The sequence below is a fragment of the Paroedura picta genome, chromosome 5 (genome assembly GCF_049243985.1).
Source record: "Paroedura picta isolate Pp20150507F chromosome 5, Ppicta_v3.0, whole genome shotgun sequence".
NCBI lineage: Eukaryota > Metazoa > Chordata > Lepidosauria > Squamata > Gekkonidae > Paroedura > Paroedura picta.
In genome coordinates, this window is record NC_135373.1 from 124,054,106 (window position 1) to 124,077,074 (window position 22,969).

At 49.3% G+C, this 22,969-nt stretch overlaps 2 long non-coding RNA genes across 3 annotated transcripts; one reads left to right on the forward strand and one right to left on the reverse strand.

Moving 5' to 3' along the window:
* Window positions 1-147: 147 nt before the first annotated feature.
* Window positions 148-17,628, reverse strand: LOC143839142 (uncharacterized). Of its 2 annotated transcripts, none has more exons than XR_013231637.1 (3): window positions 17,538-17,628; window positions 1,849-1,922; window positions 148-283 (listed from the first exon to the last, which is right to left on the reverse strand). It is a non-coding gene; the product is annotated as an uncharacterized LOC143839142 (long non-coding RNA). The 2 variants fall into 2 exon arrangements; XR_013231638.1 differs by lacking the exon at window positions 17,538-17,628 and adding an exon at window positions 7,993-8,068.
* On the forward strand, window positions 8,038-10,150 carry LOC143839141 (uncharacterized). The gene is made up of 3 exons (XR_013231636.1): window positions 8,038-8,330; window positions 9,206-9,378; window positions 9,541-10,150. It is a non-coding gene; the product is annotated as an uncharacterized LOC143839141 (long non-coding RNA).
* Window positions 17,629-22,969: the final 5,341 nt, after the last annotated feature.

Genomic DNA, 22,969 nt, shown 5'->3' on the forward strand with positions numbered 1-22,969 from the left:
CTTAGCGTTCAGATTTTAAGGGGTTTTATGGGTATCATGTTTTGTTTTATTGTCAACCGCTGCAAGACTATGGTAAGCAGTGGTATATAAATTCAAATATAAATAAATAACTAAATCTGGGTCCCAGAGAGATGTGCAAAACTGGGATGTTTGCTTTTAATTAGGGAGAGCTCATCTCCGGCTGGGCCGCCCTCCTCTCCGTCCGAGGTTTATGAGCATCCTGGGTTGGCGGCCATGTGCAGCCCAGCTGTTTCGCTTCACTGGTCCACTTCATTAGCCCTCCCTGCAATCACAACAAAAATCTGAATTAACATGGAGGGGTTGCCCTCGAGATGTTGTCTTTCCGTATGAATGCGGGGAGGGGGACGGTTACGCCTACTTCGGCAGAATTGGGACCTCGAGGCTCAGACAGGGCCACCTTGTCAGCAGAACAGGAGGGATCCCGGAGCCTCCCTGAAGGGCAGGGGCCGTCGAACAGCTGCCGCAGCTGAACTTCAGGTAGTTGCTGCTGAGCTCACGTTTTTAGAAGGCCTCAGATCTCCAAGCGGAAGCCATGCTGGGAAAATGCTCCACCTGAAAACTTTACTGCTTCTTTTCTTTTCTTTTATTGTTTATGGGGTAGTCAAACTGCGGCCCTCCAGATGTCCATGGACCACAATTCCCAGAAGCCCCTGCCAGCGAATGCTGGCAGGGGCTTCTGGGAATTGTGGTCCATGGACATCTGGAGGGCCGCAGTTTGACTACCCCTGATCTAGACTATGTAATTTTTATCAATTAATTATAATTATGAATTACCTTTGTTCTTAGGATGTTTTATATGCCATTAAAGGTTTTGAATTTGAATTTGAAAACTTTTTGGTGGGTGTCCTGGCGCTCGTGGGCACCATGTTGGGGAACCCTTTGGGATAGTCCATGGACTACAGCTACCATGAGCCCCTGCCATCTCATGGTGATTGTACTCCACGGACCTCTGGAGAGCCACGGTCTAGCCACCTCCTGCTATAGAGCAACTGTGTCCTTTGGAGCGGCCAGCAGAGGCTGGAGGGAGAGATGCCAGAAGTCAACTCAATGCACCTATACGATCTGGAATTCATATAGGTGTGTGAGGGATGTCAGTCCAGGAATTAGGTCCAGTTCATGTGGGCACATTGTTAAGTTCAGGCATTATTCCGGGGTTTTAATTTGTTTTTTTTGGGGGGGGTCCTAATTGGGGGAGAGCAGTGCAGCCTGAAAGTGGGAGACTCCTGACCTGACTGGGGGGGGGGATGTCTGTTAATCGTAGGTATGGTTACCTGGGGATCCGGTGGAAATATAACTCATCTCCAGACTACCAAGATCAGTTCCCCTGGGGAAAATAGCTGCTTGGGAGGGTAGACACCATAGCATTATGCTCCACTGAGATCCTCCCTGCCTCCAAATCCCACCCTCTCCTAATTCCACCCCCAAAGTCTCCAGATATTTCTAGGTATTCCAGTTCCCTGGAAGGACCTGGGGAGCCCCCCCCCCTCCGTGGAATTACAGCTCATCTCCAGACATCCACAGAGATCAGATCCCCCGGAGAAAATGGCTGCTTAGGAGGGTGGTCTCCATAACATCCTCCTCCACTGAGGTCCTTGAGCAGGGGGTTGGACTAGATGGCCTCTATGGACACTTCCAACTCTAGGATTCTATGATTCCACTGAGGTCCTTTTCTGAACATCTCCCCCGCTGTCCAGCTCCTGGCCTCCCTAGTGCTTCCAGAGCTTAGGGTTGCCAACCTCCCTGTAAGGCCTAGAGACCTCCTAGAATGACAAAAGACCTCCTCGATGGCTTTATCCCCTGCTGGGGGTCAGGGAGGAGATGTTCTACCTGGGATTGTGCCACACGGGAGCATATGCGCAGCCATGTTCATTCCAGCTGATATTCTTCCGCCACCTTTCAACCTATGGCAGCAACAAAACAGAAACCTTGGAGTGATTACAAATTTCTCTCCTGGGCAAGAGCCCCACCTGGCCCGGCCCGCATTCTGAAATCACGTGGAAGGTGTCCGTGGTTGCCACGGTGCCCGTGGGCACCATGTTGGCGACTCCTACTTCGTCTTAAGAAATGCCACCTGTAAGGATGGCACAATATTGACGGAAAAGGAAGTCGTGGCCCCCGTCGTGGTGCGTGGCGGCAATTTTGGAAGGGGCCAGGCGGCAGCTCCCTTTCCCCACCAATCAGCGGGGGCCCAGGCCTGGGGGAGAGCCGGCCAGGTCTGTCTGGCTCCAGGGGCTGCTTGCAAAGCGCAGAGAGCTGCGATTTCTCATCTCTGCCGCTGGCCCCCCTTGGAACGCCTTTTATAAATCATCCCTATTAGAACAGGCTTCCCTCCCTTCTTCCAAGAAAGGTTTTATTTTTCCCGTCGTGGGCCAAGCTGATGGAAAAGAGGAGGAAACAAGCCAGGCCACGATAAATAGACATTCCAGCCTGGACGAACCTGCTGGCTCCCCGCCCCTTGGGCAGGTGCTGTTTTGGAAACACAAGCGGGCTTTCTCATTTCCTTTCCGCTGACGGGAACCCGAGAGGCAGGGGCCATCACAACAAAGCCACCAGAGGCTGGGATTTTAATCAGGACGAGATGTTCTCCCCGGGAAACTCGGGCAGGGGCTTGCAGGGGGAGGAACTTGGTGAAGTTGAGCGCCTTGAAGGAATCTTGGAAACAGAGTGGCCAGGTCCCGCCTAGAGTGGGGGAATACCTGGAGAATTTGGGGGTGAAGCCGGGAGTGGGTGGAATTTGGGACAAGGGGGGGGGACCTCGGTGCTATGGAGTCCATCTTGTCAAGCAGCTATTTTCTTCAGGGGAACTAGATCTCTTTAGCCTGGCAACGAGGTATAATTTCGGGGGATCCCCAGGTTCCACCTTGAGGCTAAAAATCCCTCTCCATGGGTTTGACCTGTCTTCGCTTTGGTCCCACCTGAAGGCTGGCATCTCTAGTGGGGTACAATTCCACCGGGTCTGTGCTCCAAAGCAGCCACTTTCTCCAGGTGAACTGATCTTTTTAGCCTGGAGATGAGCTATAATTCCAGGGGATCTCCAGGTTCCACCTGGAGGATGGCATCCCTAGTCCAACCAGGCCGCTGGTGGGGGGTGGTTGCCAAATCTGGCTTGGGAAACTCACAGAGATTTGGGGATGGAGCTTGGTTGGGGATACCTCTCTTCTTCTTCATTCAGTGTGGTATGAAGATTATTTTGGGGTGCATCCTTGCCCCAGAGGCTGCTTAATTGTTTGGGGGGCACCCCACTTTGGAGCAGATGGTGGAAGCTCCAGGCTTTGGACCAGGTAACAACATCTAGAAGGGGAGAGCCCCTTGACCATGGAAGGGTGCGATTTTTGGCAGTCCAAACCTTCTTTGTTTTTTTTTTTAGAGCTTTCAAACTCCTCACAACGTTTTTTGTGGAGATTCACAAATGAGGAACAAGGAACCATCCTCGCCTCCTTGAAATGCAGCCTCTGCAGCTTCCATTCAGACGGTTTCTCCTCCTCTTGTGAAGGCCTCCAGCTGTCAGTGGACAATTAAGCTGTTTGAAGAATTCAGCACGCCAAATGCTACGGGGAACCGTGCGGTGCCACCTTCCAGGCGCCTGGAGGCCATGGATGCCAAATTGGGGAGGGGGTGTGGAGCTTGAGGCTGAGAAAAGAGATCACCATAAGCAGGTGTTATGCCAGGTTGTGAAGGGTTGCCAGTCTCCAGGTGGTGGCTGGAGATCGCCTGGGGTGACAGTGACCTTCCTTTCCTCTCCCTGCAAAAGACACCCTGTGAGAGAGGGGAGGGTGAGACCCATTATGCACGGGCCAGAATGCTCAAAGTGGCAGTGACAGAGCTTCGGGGAAAATCCCTGACTATGCCCAACATCACCGCCATCCAGGGCTCAGCTATATATACACCAGCTTGGTGTAGTGGCTAAAAGCACCAGCATCTAATCTAGAGAAGTGATTCTGTTTCCGTGCTTCTCTTCCATGTGCAACCAGCTGGGTGTCCTTGGGCCAGTTAGAGCTGTTCTCACAGAGCAGTTCTATCAGAGCTCTCAACCCCACCTCCCTCACAGAGTGCCTGTTATGGGAAGAGGAAAGGAAAGCGAATGTCAGCTGATTTGAGACTCCTTTGGTTAGTGAACAGAAGGGTATAAAAACCAACTCTTCATTTTCCAAATGATGGAAATATAAATTCAGGACAAAAAAAATAAGAAGCATTTTGGAAAAATGGATAAGATTTACTGCAACATAGCAGTTTAATACTGAGGGCCGTTCCGCCCAGCGTTAATGTTGCTGAAGTCTTACCATTGTGTAACGCTATTTTTTAAACATTACACACAACGTTGTACACAATCTGCAACACTCCTGGAACACTTTCGCAAAAATCGCTTGCTAGACTCTCGAGAACAACCTGCAACTCATCTGAAAAAGACACGTTTGTTCTCAATATATCGGTAGCAAGCATGTCCCTCCCTAAGCTCTCGCACCCGAGCTTCTGGTCTCGCGATCGGCATTTTTTCCTCCTTAAACCGGCAAAAGCAACGAATAAGTGATGCTTGTTCAGCTGAAATCCCTCTACAAGCAATTGTCAGTAAAGTTTCCGAGCACAATACAGCCCCCTGTTCAACACTGCCTGTAATTTCGGCCAGAAATTTTTTTTAAACTTTAAGAGCATGTAAACGATTAAGTGCCAGCTCCTACACCAGCGAAAAAGGTCTTTCTGATACATTGAATGAACAAATGTGCGTTGCTACAGGTGTTTTCGGGTTTTTAATTTTTTTTTAAAGGGAAGCACAAACACAACAGTTAATGGGCTGTTCTGTTTGATTGACGCCCAGGGGTGGGAGGAAGCGTGGAAAAATATCGCCTCCTTTGTTCTGATTTCAGTGAGACTGGAAACTTGTGCGTTACGAGAACAGCGCTAGTGTTAGAGCCTTTTTTCCGAGAAAAACAGCTGTTTGCGTACCGAGACCTGCCGCTATTGATTGCAGCGCTTATCAATAGCGCTCAGATTTAGCAACATTGCCAGTTGTGCGGAATGTGTCTCATAGTCCTTAAATTTAATTTGGAGTATCTATCCTCTTTCCTTGTAACACCTTTCCATGTTTTTACTATATAAAATCTTCTATATTAAACAGAAAAAATGCAAGAAATCCATCTCATTGGGAAACCTGGAGCTCTGCCACGCATAGCCGCTTTGGTTCAAAGCTGGCCTGCACAGCGTCACTTTGCAGACCAAAGAGAACACAGGAGGGCTTCTCGGGGTTGGGAGGCCTGCGTTTGAAGTGCCCTCTGCAGCAGGGGAAGGCCGCCAAGATCCAGAGAGGCCGAAGAGAGCAGGTACCAGGAACGAAATCTTAAGGTGAAATTCCTGGCATTTCTGGAATATCACCCTGTCCTGTGAAGGAGTCTTTCGGAGCTGTTGAACTGGGCGGCTTATTCTCAGAAAGAGAGGGAGAAATGTTCGGAGTGCGTAAGGAATGTGGCTGCAGCGCAATCGCCTAATTCGTTGGCAACACCCAAATTCAGGCACTTACTCCTTGTTCCCTATAACACGGTTTCTGCTCCAGGCAGGGAATAGGAATGCCAGCCTCCAGGTGAGACCTGGGGATACTCTGGAATTACTGCTCCTCTCTAGACTAAAGAGATCTGGTCCCCTGTAAAAAATGGCTGCTGGGGGGGGGACTTTATAGCATTATAGTGAGGTCCCCCCCTCTCACCCCATTCCATATTCCAGCCACTTCTGGCTCTAGCTTCAAAGTCTGCAGGTATTTCCCAACCCAGAGAGCCAACTTGGTGTAGTGGTTATGAGCGTTGACCTCTAATCTGGTGTGCTGTGTTTGATTCTCCACTCCTCCTCCACAGGCAGACAGCTGGGTGACCTTGGGCTCGCCACGGCACTGAGAAAGCTGTTCTGACCAAGCAGGAATGTCAGGGCTCTCTCAGCCTCCCCTCTCTCATAGGGTGCCTGTTGTGGGGAGAGGAAAGGGAAGGCGACTGTAAGCCGCTTTGAGCCTCCTTCGGGTAGAGAAAAGCGGCATATAAGCACCAACTCTTCTTCTTCAGTAATATCAGGGCTCCCTCAGCTTCACCCACCTCACAGGGTGCCTGTTGTGGGGAGAGGAAAGGGAAGGTGACTGTAAGCCACTTTGAGACTCCTTCGGGTAGAGAAAAGCGGCATATAAGAACCAACTCTTCTTCTTCTTCAGTAATCTCAGGGCTCCCTCAGCCTCCCCTCCCTCACAGGGTGTCTGTTGTGGGGAGAGGAAAGGGAAGGCGAATGTAAGCCGCTTTGAGTCTCCTTTGGGTAACCTGCAGCATGCACAACAAAATATGAAGAATATCGCGCAGGGGACATTGGAGGAGATATGTATTTAGCATAGTTAGGATAGGAACTTAGAATCATAGAATCCTAGAGTTGGAAGGGACCTCCTGTGTCATCTAGTCCAACCCCCTGCACTGTTCAGGACACTCTCAACCCTCTCGCTCATCCCCTGTCACCTGCCACCCCCTTGAACCTTCACAGAATCAGCCTCTCCGTCAGATGGCTCTCCAGCCTCTGTTTAAAGATCTCCAAAGATGGAGAACCCACCACCTCCCGAGGAAGCCAGTTCCACTAAGAAACCGCTCTAACTGCCAGGAACTTCTTCTGGAGGTTTAGACGGAATTCCTTTTGAATTAATTTCATCCTATTGGTTCCGGGATCTTTTAAATAATCCTCTTTAGGCTGATTGTCTCAATTGTAGACTTCCTGCTCTTCTGCGCACACTTTCCTCCCTGCTTGACTCCAGAACAGGCAGCGTGGACAAAGAACCATGAGCTCGGATTCTCTCTCCCCTCTTTTCTGACAAAGTTATTTCTCTTCTGAGTAGAACGGCTTTAGTCTTGTAGGCCTCTGGGTGCTTCACTCTTGCTGCCTTGCTTACTTAAACTCTGCCAGCTGTAACTACCGCACAGAACAAGAGCGTCCCTGGGATAAACCTGCTTTACCAGGGATCTGGTGCTCCTGAGGAGATTCACTTTCAGGCAGCATCCCCAGCCTTTAGCCTCTGGAACCGAGAGAGGAGCCGCCTGATGGGGGAAAGGTTTAAAGAATGTAAGAAATTAAAAACCCGGCCAAATGTCTGCTAATGCGTTGATTGCCCCACTCTCTCCAGCTCTTTGAAGCATTTGCCCGTGAAGAAGAGAGAGGTGCGTGGGGATACCTCAGTGAGAGATTGGAGGAAGGTGTAAGCAAAAGAAGCATTTTTCAAATGGATCCCTCTCTGGCCAAGCATTGGAAGAGAGCCAGAATTGCAAAGTTTGGCGTAATGGAAGATATTCCCTACGGCAGGGTAGTCAACCTGTGGTCCTCCAGATGTCCATGGACTACAATTCCCATGAGCCCCTGCCAGCAAACGCTGGCAGGGGCTCATGGGAATTGTAGTCCATGGACATCTGGAGGCCCACAGGTTGACTACCCCTGCCTTACGGCACACCCCTGGATGAGATGCCCAATTTCTTCTAAACGCTTGATGAGGTTTAGAGTTAATCCAGCACTGGGTGGAACAACTCTTCCTGGCTCTCGGCTTGCCAACCTCCAGGTGAGGTCTGGAGATCTTCCAGAATGCCAGCTGACATCCAGCGACAGAGATCAGCTCGATTGGTGGATACACATAAAAAAAGGGGAGATGGAATCATGGCTCAATAAATTCTGAAAGTTTCTAAAGAATTTGTTCCGACTGCCATTAATGCTACTTCGATGGACAGACTCTAAGCAGGGGTGGCCAAACTGTGGCTCTCCAGATGTCAATGGACTACAATTCCCATGAGCCCCTGCCAGCTGGCAGGGGCTCATGGGAATTGTAGTCCATGGACATCTGGAGAGCCAGTTTGGCCACTCCTCCTCCAGGGGATTAGAACCTATGGAGGCCACTTCTCTGCCGACCGCCCCCTCACCCCAAATCTCCAGCACAGTAAAAACAACATAGCAACAAGTATATAAATATTAAAATACCTGTGTGAGGACAGGAAGTAGTTCTTTCATTTGCAACAACCCTGTCAAGACCTAAGAACAAATGGAGCTATCTCGATGTGTCTGTTTTGTATCCTTAAGAGAGAGCCCTGTTGGTAATACTTTCCCTGAGGATACAGTGGGAAGCCCTAAAACATTCTCACCTGTGTCATCCGATTCAGCTGGGCTTCATCAACATCCTTTGGTCAGTTTAATTGCCCTGATTGTGGCATCAAACACTATCAGACTATACCTGCCCCAGAACTCTGCTCTTTAGCACCTCAGTATCCACCTATGAGGTCTCCATGTTGCTATGGAAGGGTAACCCACAGATTTTCCGGGTAAGATACCTGGAGCTAGTTTACAATTTCTCTCTAAAGTCTGCCAGCATCAGGGTCAGTTTATTTTTACTGTTTATTTTACTCACAGCCCGCTGTTTTATCTTTGCCACCCATGCTTTGTCTTGTGACTCAAACGATCATTTATAAAACTATGTTTTATGCCTAGCTTGGTCGCTTGTGTGAATTTGTTTGGCTCTCTCTATCCTGTGAGAACTCAGAGGGGTTGGGCAATTGACCCTCCCCTGGCTTGGAGCGCTTGGTGTAGTGGTTAAGAGGGTGTGGGGGGAAATTAGGAATTTGCAACCTACAATTTGAAAGCAGGAAAGATCAGGGGGAGGGGCTGGAGGGGCATGATCTGGCCTTGGGAGACAGCTAATGCCAGACGAATGTAACCAGATGTAATTGTGTACTACTTAGAGGCAGTTGCTGGGAACAGCAGCCTGGATTCTTGAGATCTGGGATAATCCTACCCTAAGCTTGGCTCCCTGATAAGATAAGAGATGGTTTTATGACAGTTTGTCCAATTCCCTTTTTGGAGTGAACTGTAGCTCCTGCAGTAGCAACGTGTCCACTTCCTCGCAGTAGATCTTATTTTCTCTGCTGCAGTCAGGATCAGGCAGCTTAGTAACAGAAATATATGAAACGTCACAAAGTTTGAGTCCAGCGGCACCTTTAAGAACAAGAAAGTTTTATTCTAGGTGTCATTATTTTGTGTGCATGCACACTTCCTCAGATACAAAGAAATTGGAATTAGTAGGTCATCCACATAGTTATAGGATGCTCATTAAAGAAGATGTTTCACAGATTCAAGAACCGTTTAGAAATAACAAGCAAAGTTTATAAACTTGTCATTTGTTTGGGTTTAATTTGGGCAGAAAATACAGGAAATAAGGATGTCAAAAAATGGACGGGCACAGGAGCTGTGGCTCAATGAGAAAGCATCTGCTTGGCATGCAGAGAAGGTCCCCGGTTCAATCCCCAGCATCTCCAGTCAAAAGGACAAATGGGTGATGTGAAAGACCTCTGCCTGAGAGCCTGGAGATCTGCTGTAAGTCAGAGTAGACAATACTGAACATGATGCAAAAAAAATAAAATAAATGGATAGATGTGTCTTTAATTGTGGAATGTGGATCATTATGAATTTCCATTTCATTGTATCTGAGGAAGTGTGCATGCATACATGAAACCTTTTTTGGTCTTTTGGACTCAGGTGCCATTGGACTCAGACATCGTTCTGCCACTTCCGACCAACACGTCTGTACACCTGAATCTATCAGACATTATGTCAGAGACGCAAGAAGACCCCCTCCTGCATGGGTGCAGCATCCCCCAATAAAGCCACGAGGCAAATCTTCTCAACTGCAAAAAGTCTCTGAACAAACAGGCATGATCCAGGACATCATTACCTGTTTTTTCAGGGACTTTTTATGAGGTCCTCTTTGGCTGGGGTAGTCAACCGGTGGTCCTCCAGATGTTCATGGACTACAATTCCCACGAGCCCCTGCCAGCGTTGCTGGCAGGGGATCATGGGAATTGTAGTCCATGAACATCTGGAGGACCCCCTGTTGACTACCCCGTCTCTTTGGGCTTCCTTTCAGACTTATTCTTCTGGCATTGTGGGTTCTCTGAGGAAATGGAACGTGATGGCACGCTTGTTTACCTGATCTTCACATGGAAATCAGTGGCAAACCTACAACGTGACGATACGCTTTGAAAGAAGTTGGACTTTATTTGCACTGTCTTAAAGGAATATACTCATTATTTCACTTGTGTTTTTTTTTTGGAGCGTATGTCTGCTTTAATCAAGTTGCGTCACTTTGTACACTGACCTTTGCTTGTTTTGTAGACACCATCACACTGCGTGCCTCCCCCCTGCCCCCATTGCCTTGGGGGGCTACTGTAGCTCTGCATGCAAGAGGATTTGGGAGGGAAACCAACCCTCCTTCTTCATATCTGGAGATCCATTGCAATTCTGGGAGGTCTCCAGGCCTCACCTGGAGGTTGGCAACCCTAGCTTAGAGCCTCAAGAGGCAACAGGGCCTACACGATGAGGTGCTCTGGGTGGCGACTGTGCACGACACCAACGGTGCTCTCTATAACAGCATGTAGACTGGACATCTGTTGGAACATCAAATATTTATACTAAACAGCGGGTGTAAGAAGCTAATGAGGCAAAGTGCTTCGATAAAACCAGACAGGATATTTTTGCAAACACCAAGTGCCTTGGGGCAACAAACCTGTGGCTGGAGCAATAGGCAACGGAAAGGCCTTTTTCCTTCCAGTGGCAATAAGAGGGAGGGGCCCTGGCTCATTGGCTGAGCTTCTGCTCGGCCCACAGAAGGGTCCAGGTTCAATCCCCGGCATCTCCAAAGGGTCCATTAAGAGGGGATGTGAAAGACCTCTGCCTGAGACCCTGGAGAGCTGCTGCCAGACAATAATACTGACCCAAGTGGTTTCAAGAGGAGGTGGAATTCCTGAATAAAACAAGTGTCAAAGCTACCCATCAATTCCTCTTCCTCCAATGAGTTTGCAGCAGTGTTTGCGTGGTTCTTGTCTAGGGAGGGGAGGGACCTGAGTGGGAACCCATGCCACAGATTCCACTGTCCAACGTATCCATTTTCTCCAGGGGAATAGATCTCTGTTGCCTAGAGCAGGGGTAGTCAACCTGTGGTCCTCCAGATGTTCATGGGCTACAATTCCCATGAGCCCCTGCCAACATTTGCTGGCAGGGGCTCATGGGAATTGTAGTCCAGGAACATCTGGAGGACCACAGGTTGACTACCCCTGGCCTAGAGAGTAGTTGTAATTCCGGGATGTCTCCAGGCACCACCTGGAGCTTGGCAACCTTAACCATTCCAGAGAGAGAGAGAAGTCAGTGGAAGGAACAACTCCCTCCCAGTCTGGGGGGGTCCCCTATCAGTGCTAAACTCTCTCCTATCAGCCCTCTGCTGCCACTCTCAGGACCCCTCTTCTCCCAAAGGTTTTGCTGGAAGGAAATCTTATCAGCCTCAGATAATGCAAGCAGTGAAGGAGACGGTTCCCACAGAGAGGAAATTCTCCTCTTGCCTCTTTTGAAAGGCCCCCGGGTGATGGGCATTCTCAGTGGCCTGGCTGGGCGTGGAGGTGGGCTCAACAGTTATGCCCAATGAGTCGCAGCAGAGACCCCCCCAGCAGAAATCCCTCCCCTAGGGACTAATTGTGGAAGGAAGGAAGGAAGGAAGGCACACATATGGAAGGAAGGAAGGAAGGAGGGAGGGAGGGAGGGAGGGAGGGAGGGAAGAAGGAAGGAAGGAAGGAAGGGAGGGAGGGAGGGAGGGAGGGAGGGAGGAAGGGAGGAAATGGGGAAAGAGAAAGAAAGTAAGTAGGAGAGAGACAGAAGAAGGAAGGAAGGAAGGAAGGAAGGAAGGAAGGAAGGAAGGAAGGAAGGAAGGAAGGAAGGAAGGAAGGAGGGAGGGAGGGAGGGAGGGAGGGAGGGAGGGAAGAAGGAAGGAAGGAAGGAAGGAAGGAGGGAGGGAGGGAGGGAGGGAGGGAGGGAGGGAAGAAGGAAGGAAGGAAGGAAGGGAGGGAGGGAGGGAGGGAGGGAGGAAGGGAGGAAATGGGGAAAGAGAAAGTAAATAGGAGAGAGACAGAAGAAGGAAGGAAGGAAGGAAGGAAGGAAGGAAGGAAGGAAGGAAGGAAGGAAGGAAGGAAGGAAGGAAGGAAGGAAGGAAGGAAGGAAGGAAGGAAGGAAGGAAAAATAAGAAGAAGGAAGGAAATTAAGAGGAAGAAATAAGAAAGAAAAAAAGAGGAAGGAAGAAAGGGGATGGGAGAAATTAAGAAAAAAAGAAAGAAAGAGAGAGAGAGAGGGAGGGAGGGAAAAATGAAAGAAAGAAGAAGGAAGAAAAGGAAAGAAGGGAGGAAGGACTGATCCCAGCTACTTATCAAGGAACTGAACCGGTTTTATTTGATGAGAGAACAATTTGGGCCTAGAAGCCCTGCAGGTAGCAGCGCCAGCAGCCATATTAACACACTGCATCTTCCCTTCTATGGGATGCCACCAGGTGAGGTTCCCAACCTCCAGGCAGGGCCTGGAGATTTTAAAAAAATCAATTCTGGGTTGGAGAAGTCCTGGTGGTTTGGGATCGGAGCCTGGGGAAGGTGGAGGGTCGGGGAGAGGAAGCCCTTCAGGAGATACGATGCCATACAACCCAACCTCCAAAGTAGACACTTTCTCCAGAGGAACCCAACCTTTGTATCCTGGAGAGCAACTATATGAGCAGAAGATCAGCAGGCCTTACGTAGAAGCTGGCAACCCTTAAGTGTGGGGCAACAACACACCCCAGGCTTGTCTCTCCCCCCTCCCTCACTTAGCCTCAAGACACATTCGGTGTGGAAGAAGAGGCAGTCTTTTTCATGGTCCCTTCCCGAGCATCATGGTCCCAATCCGGAGCATCCCCCCGGTGGCTCTGAGAGAATTCCAAAAGCACCATCCCCCCCCCACCCCCTGTTCTCTGGTCCTTTGCCAACCCTCCATGTTCCTTGTGCGATTCCCCTTCTGCAGGGAGCCCTCTCTCTGGCAGGCTCTTTGAGAAAATTATTGATTTCTCTCCTCTGGTGCTTCCCTCTCGGTGCCGTTCCGTTCCTTTGATTCTTTTCCTCCCTGTTTTGCCTAATGAGTCTTTTAAAGTCTTTGTTCTTTAAAAAAAAAAACCTCTGGTTTTCAAAACCACAAATGTAGACAAGCTGGTATATTAAGCAACGATGACAAGAAACGACCACTAGAGAGGGGCCTTGGCTCTGTGGCAGAGCCTCTGCTTGGCATGCAGAAGGTCCCAGGTTCAACCCCCGGAATCTCCCATTATAAGGACCAGGCTGAAGGTGATGAGCAAGATCTCCGCCTGAGACCCTGGAGAGCCATTGTTCACATGGCCGAGCCTCTGCATGGCGTGCAGGAGGTCCCAGGTTCAATCCCCGGAATCTCCACTCTAAAAGGTCCAGGCAGGATGAGGAAGAGACCCAGAGACCCAGGAGAGCTGCTTCCGGTCTGAGTAGACAATACTCACCCTGATGGACCAAGGGTCTGATGCAGCCTTTCTCAACTTTCTTCTACTGCTGAGAACCCCCTGAAACATTCTTCCGGCTTCGAGAAACCCCAGAAGTGGCCTGATTGTGCAGAATATGGCTGGGAAGCAGAGCTGTGGACACGCCCACCTGGGGCCCCTCCCCTTCCCACCCGCTCCCAGTCCATCACTGGCTAGTTTTTGGTTGGGTCAACATCACCATGAAGGGCCGTCTTTCCCAATATGTCTCTCTGTCTTCTCTTTACTCTCTATCCCATCTTATATCTGTCTGTCCCTCTAACCCTCTGCCTGTCTCTCTCTTTCCATTTTGTCTGTTTGTCTGTTAATCATCATCCATCTGTCTTCCATCAACTAACTCACTATCTTTGTTTGTCTGTCTGTCTCTCTATCACATCTGTCACCTATCTGTCTTCTATAAACGTCTGTCATCTGTCTTCTGTCTTCTGTCTTCTCTCTCTGTCTCACTCTGTGGGGCTTTTTGCACGCCTTCAAAATAGCACAATGGTTGCCAATTGAAAACACTACTGATTTGCTGTTTTGCACAACGTCGTCGACAATCTGCCACACACCTGAAACCAATCTGCAAAAAGCGCTTCCTTGTAGCGCTTTCAGGGAAATCCCCAAAAGTGGATTCACCCTCCAGAAAGCGATACACTCCTGCAACCAATCTGCAACACTAGCGAAAAAGACCTGTGCGTTAACATTGTTGCTGTTTCTACAAAGTCCCTCCCCCTGGCTCTCTTCTCTGATCTTCCGGCGAAGCGATCGCCATTTTTTTTTCTCCGAGCGAGCAGGGATAAACGCACCAGCGAGCCTCTTTCTGTTTAGAGGCATCCCTGGCTTCAGTCCCTCCCCTTTAGTCACTAAGCACAAACCACAGAAAAGCCCGTTTGCTGATGTATTTTCCCTTTAATTTTTACACATTCATTCAGCCGAAAATCGGGCCCGTGAGGGGGGGGGGGATTTTTTTTTTTCACTCGGAGGAAGCGTGGCAACGATCAAACGACAGCTCAAACACATTAGGCAGCTGACAGCTCAAACACATTAGGCAGCTGGATGGGTCTCTCCCTTGCAACGAATCTACACAGATTCGTTGCAATGGGTCTGTTTTTTTTTTTAAAAAAACCTTTCTTAAAGGGAAAGGGGCTGTTTGGGAGCATGCTAACGGCTGCCCATTGGCTGCTTGACGGCCAGGGGCGGGACGAGCTTGGCAATAGCGCTTCCTTTCCAGCGATTTCTGCCGAGACCGGAAGCCTGTGGGAAACGCTACAAAACGCAACTGGATACCACTACAAAGGCAGGTATGCATAACGACGAATTCCACTATTTTAAATGGCGATTTTTCATTCAGTGACCAATTTGCTACAAAGATCCCGGTGCGTAAAGCCCCCGAGTATCCAAATGCCCTCTACAGCAGGGGTAGTCAACCTGTGGTCCTCCAGATGTCCATGGACTACAATTCCCATGAGCCCCCTGCCAGCGTTTGCTGGCAGGGGGCTCATGGGAATTGTAGTCCATGGACACCTGGAGGACCACAGGTTGACTACCCCTGCTCTACAGATTACCATGCCTTCATGTTGACTGACCTGGGTCTTTGAGTCTTGTGAGTATGTTCTCTATCCTGATTCCCCCCCTGGTGTTTTCTCAGGCCTGTGCAAGGAACTCCCTGCAGTTTTCCTTCAAGCCTGCTGGGACCCCCTGCTTCAAGGCTTCCACGGCCTTCACCAGCCTTGTGCCGAAAAGCAAGCAGGGAACCTGCGAATGTTTTCAACCCTTGGAGGAATCGACTGCAGGAGGTTGCCCTGCAGCGCTGCTACGCCGCCATGGGATGTCTCAGGGCCATTTCCCGAAGCCACCCGAGCACAAAGCACTATGCGCGGATCCTTTCATGCCCTTTCCTGTCAGGCTCAGCGGGAGCCAAGATTGCCCGTCTCCCTCTGAGTCGGTTTCCCTTTTGTTTCAGTTGAGAATCCGTGGGCAGGGACCTGAGTGTTTTATTCCTGCGTGAGTCTGAATGTATTTTCGGGGCTTCTGTAAATACTGAGCAAAACCACCTCTTGTCTCCGCAGGACAGATTAGCCGGAGAAGGAGCCAGTGTGCCCTGGAGCAAGGCAGATCGAGCAGAAGAAGAAGAAGAAGAAGAAGAAGAAGAAGAAGAAGAAGAAGAAGAAGAAGAAGAAGAAGAAGAAGAAGAAGAAGAAGAAGAAGAAGAAGAAGAAGAAGAAGAAGAAGAAGAAGAAGAAGAAGAAGAAGAAGAAGAAGAAGAGTTGGTTTTTACACCCTGCTTTTCACTACCTGAAGGAGTCTCAAAGTGACTGACAATTGCCTTCCCTTCCTCGCCCCACAAGAGAGACCCTGTGCTGAGAGAGCTCTGACAGAACTGCTCTGCAAGAACAGCTCTAATGGGAACGTGACTAGCCCAAGGTCCCCCAGCTGGCTGCATGTAGAAGACTAGAGAATCAAACCTGGTTCTCCAGATTTGAGGCCACCACTCTTAAGCACTACACCAAGCCAGCTTAACTACTAGGCTTGTGGGTCTTTAAGGTGCAATGAGTTCGAATCTAGAGATTTGAGCTCAGTGGCACCTTAGAGGCCCGTGAGATTTTAGGGCAGGGGTAGTTTGGCAAGGGCTCATGGGAACTGTAGTCCAGGGACATCTGGAGGGCCGCAGTTTGACTACCCCTGTTTTAGGGGGTATGAGCTCTCCTCATCAGAGCTTTGCCTTTCAAAAGTTTCAAAATTTATAGGCCAGGGGTGACCAAACTGTGGTTCTCCAGATGTCCAGGGACGATAATTACCAAGCTGGCAGAGGCTCGTGGGAACTGTAGTCCATGGACATTTGAAGAGCCACCATTTGGCCATCTCCATTATAGGCCTGGGACCTCTAGCCCCGCCTTCTTCACCCTGGCCCTGGAGCAGGGGTAGTCAAACTGTGGCCCTCCAGATGTCCATGGACTACAATTCCCAGGAGCCCCTGCCAGCATTCGCTGGCAGGGGCTTCTGGGAATTGTAGTCCATGGACATCTGGAGGGCCGCAGTTTGACTACCCCTGCCCTGGAGGAACTGAGGCCCAGCTCTTCATTTCCAAGGCTCCTGTGTATTGCTGCCCCCAAATGGCCGAGAGGAGATGGCGCCTGCTGAAAAAGGGAATGGGAGGTTCAAGATGCAAATACGAATCCAGTCCAGCATTCAGTGGATGTCCAAACCAGCAACGTCACATTCAGTCGGGACAGAGTTACCGTCCCTCAGGGCTCCAGTTGCCCGCCTCTGTTCTGAGCCGTGGCGGCAGGAAAGAAAACACCTTGGTGGCATTGTGCGTGCTAGCCCATTTTGACCTTCAGTGATGCGAGGTAGCTCTAGGAATTCCCAGAAACTAGGGTTTTACCATAGAGTTCGGGTGATTCCTAGAGCTGTCCTTTCTCACCGAGAGTGATAAAGCAGCACACAGGACACTGTGCTTCTACACCCCTGCCCCCAAACTTTCTGCTGGTGACCAGGCAGTCTACGTTTGACCCTCAGATCCTTCAGGGGATATACTGGGAGCTGAAGCTGGACTCTCCAGCAGAATCTAAGACTCTTACCCTACAAACCTGCCTCGGATGAGCCAGTCAGGAAGGGCCATCGGCTCACTTTTCCCCACAATTTAATATTGTAAACTGTGGTCCTCAATAGACCATACTTCCAGTCATTTGACCAATATAACAGCGACCAAAACCAATTCTGTCCTGCTTTCCCAATCTTCATCAGCGCTTGCAAATTGCAAAGCTAAAACGCGGCAGTATTTACATAAGTATTATATTTACATTCCCAGGGCGCTCAGGAGAATTTCACATTTCTCTGCTGCTTGCAGATATGGAAAATAACACAACTTATAGAGTTGCCAAATTCTGCGCAGCAGCGATCAAAATTCGTAATAGAATGGTCTGTTTTAAATGAATCTGGACAGCTGTGTTTACCTTTTCTATTTTCTATTGTTATCTTTTAAGATGTTTTAATTCCTGCTTTTAATGGATGTTTCTGTATCATCTTATGCTGGTCTATGACCGAAATAAAACTAACTGAACTGTATTTACAAATTATTCATAAATTGTGCTTCTTGCCAATGAATCCTATCGACTTCATGAACAGAATCCCATCCGCAGCTTACCTTATTCAATGTGTTAAATGTGAAAAGTATTGTAATCAATTGGCAAAGCTCTCAAACTCCAGAGTTGTAAGGCACGTCGCTTGGGTCCCGCTCTGAAGCCGTGGGAAAATTTTCAAACAAAGTCCCCAGTTCTCCTGCTGCCTCTAGCATATTTAAAGCTCACCCACAGGATCCAGGTGTAGGCCGTATACTAAATTAAAGGGCAACATCAATCCTTGCAATGTTACAAGACCCATGTGAAGCCCATATCTGCATGCAAACATCAGCTAATGCAATTTTTAATTGTGGAGAAGATACTACAATTGCCATTTTGTGATTGGCTCTCATTTACAAGAACTCCACGGTGTTTCTTTGCACTTTTGTCTAGTGGCAGCTCTCTTGCACAAGGGAGGGCGCTGGTTCAGTGGAATTGCCTCTGCTTGGCATGCAGAAGGTCCCAGGTTCAATCCCTGGCATCTCCACTGGAAAAGACCAGGAAGTAGGTCAGGGGAAAGGCCTCTGCCTGAGACCCTGGAGAGCTGCTGCCAGTTGACAACACTGACCTAGAGAGACCAGCAGTCTCATCTAAGTCAGCTTTGTTGGAGAAGGGATGTGGCTCAGTGGTGAAGGATCTGCTTGGCATATGGAAGGTCCCGGGTTCAGTCCACAGCACCTCCAGTTAAAGGACCAGGGAGTAGGTGGAAGACCTCTGCTGGAAGGATGCGGCAAGTTGGAGGAGGCAGTATTGACTCTGATGGGCCAAGGGCCTGATTCGGTAGAAGGCAGCTCTTTCCCAACATCTCAATTTAATGTTGTGTGTATTACTGAATCATCCAATATCTCTGTGACTACACAGGACCATAATAAAATGAGAGCAGCCACTTTGATTCAGGCCTATGGTCCATCCAGTCCAACACTCTGTGTCACCCAGTGGCCAAAACCCAGGTGCCCTCAGGAGGTCCACCAGCAGGGCCATGAGAACATAAGAGAAGCCATATTGGATCCGGTCAGTGGCCTCTCCAATCCAAAACCGTGTGTCACACAGTGGCCAAAGCCCAACTGCCTTCTCCTGAATCAGACCCTTGGTCAACCAAAGCCAGAGTTTACTTTGAATGGCACCAGCTCTCCACTTTTTCAGGAGGAGGTCTTTCACGTCACCTACTACCTGGCTCTCACCTGGAGGTGCCGGGGACTGAACCTGGGACCTTCTGAACCCCAGGCAGATGTTCTGCCATTGAGCCACAGCCCCTCCTGACCACCCCTCCCTAAATATGCAGTTCCCTTAGAGGAAATGGCAGCTTTGGAGGGAGACTCCATCCCATGGTACCCTGCTGTGTTCCCACCCCAAGCCTCTCTTTTCCCACAATCAACGCTCACAAATTCCCAACTGTTTCCCAACTCAGAACAGGCAGGTCTTTCTCTGGGCCTTTATGACAGCTGCCAACCTCTAGGGGGTAGCCGGAGTTCTACTGCTATTAAAAGTCATCTCCACGCAAGAGAATCCCCCTGGAGAAAACGGCGGCTTGGCTAGGGGGACGGTTATGGCCTTGTGCCTCCCTGAGGTCTCCCCCCTCCTTCCTCCGGCTCCAGCCCTGAAATCTCCAGGTATATCACAGCTCAGCGCTGTACCGATGAGCCGATTTGTTTGCAGCCAGGTTGCAATTTTTCCGCCACGCAGATTATTCCGTCTGGCTTTCCCAGATCCCGAAAACACAGTTTCCATGCCAGCTATCAATACGGGCCCAGAAAGAAAACAAGCAGCCCCACCATCCTGTTTGTCTTTCAGTTTTCGGTGAGAACAGGGCCGGCTGTTTTTAGCCGAGGGGCCGGTTGCCTCGGGGATTATCGGGCAGGAGGAGGGCTGGACAAGCCGTATCTCTTTCCTGCCAGAGCCGGGATGCTTATCTCGAGGCCCCAAAAGGCTATGGGGCTGGAGATGGTGGCTCTGGCATTAATGAGACCCCCAGGCAGAGGAGGAGCATGGGGGGGGGGGAGATCGATGTCTGCTGCTGAGCTGGAGGACCAGAGGAAGGGATTCGGGCTGGAGAGGGGGTTGTCAGCCTCCAGGTGGGGCCTGGACCCATAGGGCTGCCAGCTCCTGGTTGGGAAATGCATGAATATTTGGGGGAGGAGGCTGAAGAGAATCATAGAATCATAGAATCATAGAATCATAGAATCATAGAATCATAGAATCATAGAATCATAGAATCATAGAATCATAGAATCATAGAGTTGGAAGGGGCCATACAGGCCATCTAGTCCAACCCCCTGCTCAATGCAGGATCAGCCCAGAACATCCTAAAGCATCCAAGAAAAGTGTGCACCCAACCTTTGCTTGAAGACTGCCAGTGAGGGGGAGCTCACCACCTCCTTAGGCAGCCTATTCTAGAGTGCGGTTCCAATCCACCTTCCCAAGTGGCCGTTGTCTCCAGGGGATTCCCTGCCGCCTGGAGATCAGTTGGAATAACAGGAGATATCCGGCCATGACATGGAGTGTGCGCTGTACGTAAAACCATTTGCGGCAGTGAGAAATAAAAAAATTAAAAATTCTGTTTTAATGATAAGTCACAGGTTTCTTGGGGATGCAATGGCCTTCTCCAAAGGACACCAAAATGAAAGGTCGAATCAAATCCTTCAGCTACATAATTGCTATTCAGATGTTTTTTCCCCTCCCAATGTGTAAATGTTGTTGTTAGGTGCGAAGTCGTGTCCGACCCATCGCAACCCCATGGACAATGATCCTCCAAGCCTTCCTGCCCTCTACCATTCCCCGGAGTCCATTTAAGTTTGCACCGACTGCTTCAGTAACTCCATCCAGCCACCTCATTCTCTGTCGTCCCCTTCTTCTTTTGCCCTCAATCGCTCCCAGCATTAGGCTCTTCTCCAGGGAGTCCTTCCTTCTCATGAGGTGGCCAAAGTATTTGAGTTTCATCTTCAGGATCTGGTCTTCTAAGGAGCAGTCAGGGCTGATCTCCTCTAGGACTGACCGGTTTGTTCGCCTTGCAGTCCAAGGGACTCGCAAGAGTCTTCTCCAGCACCAGAGTTCAAAAGCCTCAATTCTTTGACGCTCGGCCTTCGTTATGGCCCAATATGTAATAAAGGTAAAGGTAAAGGTATCCCCTGTGCAAGCACCAAGTCATGTCTGACCCTTGGGGTGACGCCCTCTAGCGTTTTCATGGCAGACTCAATATGGGGTGGTTTGCCAGTGCCTTCCCCAGTCACTACCGTTTACCCCCCAGCAAACTGGGTACTCATTTGACCGACCTCAGAAGGATGGAAGGCTGAGTCGACCTTGAGCCAACTGCTGGGATTGAACTCCCAGCCTCATGGGCAAAGCTTTCAGACTGCATGTCTGCTGCCTTACCACTCTGCAGCACAAGAGGCTCTCCAATATGCAACACCCCTCTCAAAACTCCAAAAATGAAACCTGGAGGTTGGTAACCTGGGTTGCACTGAGGTTGACCGTCCCTACCTGGTGGTTTCAGACCCCACCCCAGGAAAAATGAACTGGACGGCCAACAACTGGAATATAACAGAATGTTGCATCCCTACAAAAGACCAGTTGAAATAAAACAAAATTTGAGTCCAACAAAGCTTTATTCAAGGCCTGAGCTTTCATGCATGTGCACACTTCCTCAGATGACCCTGCATGCACACGAAAGCTCACGCCTTGAATAAAGCTTTGTGGCTCTTAAAGGTCCTATTGGAGTCCAATTTTGTTGTGCGGCTTCAGACCAATGCGGCTCCCCACTTGAATCATGTTTTGCAAAAATGTGTCTGATGAACAACACTGGATGAGCCTGCCCCCTAGTGAGTACTGTTCAAAATAACAATTTTCCTTTCCCAACTCCTGCTGCCTTAAGGAGTATTTTTAAAATTAATTGTATTTATACCCTGCCTTTCTCCCCAATGGGGACCCAAAGCAGCATACATCATTCATGCCTCCATTTTATCTTCACAACAGCCCTGTGAGGCAGGTGTGACTAAGGACATTTCTGCACATTGAAAGAAATAGCATTATGCCAGCAAAATGGTGGAGCGCTAAAAATTATTGTGCCTCCGGCCATTCCTCACCTTTTGGCTCTCTCGCTTTCATCTCAGGCTTTCTTGTGCTTCTTACACTCCGCAAGCTCTGCTTGAAATGGCAGAAAATAACAATGTGCTTTACACATGACTGTCTTCTACCTGCCAATCAACCCAGGCAGCCACTCCCCCTTTTCCCTGTTTCAAAGGGCCCATGGTTCCAGCTAATTTTTTTTTAAGTAAAACTTCTCCATCGAAACACCTGTGCATCTAATCATAGATGCATAGTGCTTTTTATAATGCCACCAATTATGGAATCATGAGTCTGGAGTCTTATTTCTGATTACTTTTTTTTGGGGGGGGGGACTTCAGAAAGGCATGCTTTGTGTGACAACTTTGTGGGAAATTTTTTTTTGGCTTTGCCTGCACAATTGAACGCCTGAGCATTGCTCCAGGTAGTTTGCTCTAAAAAAAAACAACATCCCTGGGAGAAGAGGGAGGGAGGTAGGTGCGAGGGCGGGACAATGGAGGCGGAGATAGTGCTTCTTCGTCTCCATACATTTCTTTAGAATGTGGCCTGCTGGTTGGTCTCCTGTAGGTCATGCTTTTTAGGTTGGGGAATCCACTTTATGTGATCAGACTGGAGAGAGGTGAGTAGCGGGGTACCTCAGGGCTTGGTGCTAGGCTCGGTACTTTTTAACATATTTATTAATGATCTAGATGAGGGGGTGGAGGGACTATTCATCAAGTTTGCAGATGACACCAAATTGGGAGGACTGGCAAATACTCCGGAAGATAGAGACAGAGTTCAACGAGATCTGAACACAATGGAAAAATGGGCAAATGAGAACAAGATGCAATTTAATAAAGATAAGTGTAAAGTTCTGCATCTGGGTCAGAAAAATGAAAAGCATGCCTACTGGATGGGGGATACGCTTCTAGGTAACACTGTGTGTGAACGAGACCTTGGGGTACTTGTGGATTGTAAACTAAACATGAGCAGGCAGTGTGATGCAGCGGTAAAAAAGGCAAATGCCATTTTGGGCTGTATCAACAGGGGCATCACATCAAAATCACAAGATGTCATAGTCCCATTGTATACGGCACTGGTCAGACCACACCTGGAGTACTGTGTGCAGTTCTGGAGGCCTCACTTCAAGAAGGACGTAGATAAAATTGAAAGGGTACAGAGGAGAGCGACGAAGATGATCTGGGGCCAAGGGACCAAGCCCTATGAAGATAGGTTGAGGGACTTGGGAATGTTCAGCCTGGAGAAAAGGAGGTTGAGAGGGGACATGATAGCCCTCTTTAAGTATTTGAAAGGTTGTCACTTGGAGGAGGGCAGGATGCTGTTTCTGTTGGCTGCAGAGGAGAGGACATGCAGTGATGGGTTTAAACTACAAGTAAATTTTCACAGAGTAGTTCAGCAG